The sequence below is a fragment of the Euprymna scolopes genome, chromosome 17 (genome assembly GCF_053919585.1).
Source record: "Euprymna scolopes isolate OS-2025 chromosome 17, ASM5391958v1, whole genome shotgun sequence".
Lineage (NCBI taxonomy): Eukaryota > Metazoa > Mollusca > Cephalopoda > Sepiida > Sepiolidae > Euprymna > Euprymna scolopes.
This window is the reverse complement of record NC_136498.1, coordinates 50,203,873-50,205,714: the sequence shown is the minus strand read 5'-3', so window position 1 is coordinate 50,205,714 and position 1,842 is coordinate 50,203,873.

Genomic DNA, 1,842 nt, shown 5'->3' with positions numbered 1-1,842 from the left:
CTTTGGTTAGTTTGGCAGTATTCTTGTTATCATTGTCCTGCTGAAACACGAAATTGCTATTATGTCCCAACAAATCAGCAGATTTCTTGAGTTTTTCTCCAAAATCTCCCTGTACATACGTCCATTCATTCTACCATTGATGATTTCTAGTTCACCAGTACGTTTGTATGAAAAACACCCCCATACTATAATCGAACCACCGCCAAACTTTACCGTAGGAATGGTATTCTTTTTAGGGTTTGTATTACTGTATACATAGATTCGAAAAAGTTGTCAAAAAACAAATATATAACAAATAAATGTTATCAAAGGCAAGATAAGTTACTTTTCTACCAAACTGGATATAATTTTCGTGTTTTTATTCAATTTAACATGTTTATTCAGCTCGAAAAACATGCAGTGTTTACCGATGTATTGGAAAATTCAAGATGGTGGTCGATTCTCTCGTTAACACGGTAAGTTCAGGAAAAGGTGTTATAAATAATAAACTAGACAAAATACTATTAAAAACCACCGAATATATGTCAAGTTATGTCACGGTAACATATATTGAGCGAATTTCTAACAGTATTTTGTCTAGTTTATTATTTATTACACCTTTTTCCAAACTTACCGTGTTAAAGAGAGAATCGGCCGTCATTTTGAATGTTCCAATACATCGCTAAACACTGTATGGTTTTCGAGCTGAATAAACATGTTAAATTGAATAAAAACACGAAAATTATATCCAGTTTGGTAGAAAAGTAACTTATCTTGCCTTTGATAACATTTATTTGTTATATATTTGTTTTTTGACAACTTTTTCGAATCTATGTGTACAGTAATACAAACCCTCTTTTTGTTATAGGCGGTGCCATGTTTACGCCATACTTGTGTTGCTGTATTTCTTCCAAAGATTTCGATTTTCGTTTCGTCTGACCAGATTACCTTGTTCCAAAATTCTTGGGGTTGTGTCCCCATATGTTTTAACATAATTCAAACGTGATCTGACATGTTTTAACTTCGATAATGGAACTTTTCTTGGGGACCTTGATACAAAACCTGCACGATTTAGAACTCTACTGATTGTATCCGTGCTCATATTAATCCCAGCTTCTCTGAGGTCGGTTTGAATTTCACCACGAGTAAGAAAAGTTTTTTTTTTTTTACCTTTCCGCTTACCCACCTTGATTTTTTTTTCGTTTAATTTCTTTGGCTGACCACATCTTGGAAGATTTGCAACAGCTTCACTAGGGTTTTTAAACTTTCTAATAACGTTTCCAACTTACTGTAATAAGTGGTAGATTAAGTTCTCTTGATATTATTCGATGTCCTTTTCCTTTTTTGTGCTTATCAATGATTTTTCGACGAATGTCTATTGACAACTCTTTAGTTTTAGGCTTATTTTATAAATGAATTGGTCGACTTTGAAGGAGTGAACCCAAACTGGAAGGATTTTATAAAATCATTTCAATATAAAGCTCTCTGATTGGTCAGTAATAACTCGTTTGCATTATTGCAACACGCTAAGCAAAAGTCATTTAAATTTATTTCAGAAAAATGATTTTTTAAAAGTGTATCCAATACTTTAACGTTTGGTAATTCATATTTTTCCTTAAATATAAACTTTCTAAACTTTGATTTTGTAATCACTACACTACACTAAATATAATTTAGAATAGTAATAGGAGCATACTGACCAAATTTTAGGTAAAATCTTGAACCCTAATTAAAGTTATGAAGAAAAATGTAATGTATCCAATACTTTTGCGTGGCACTGTATATCCCTTTTGTAAATTGACTGTTCTTCAACTTTTATTTTGCTATCATCCACTTTGGATTTCAATTTACCTCATCGGGTTT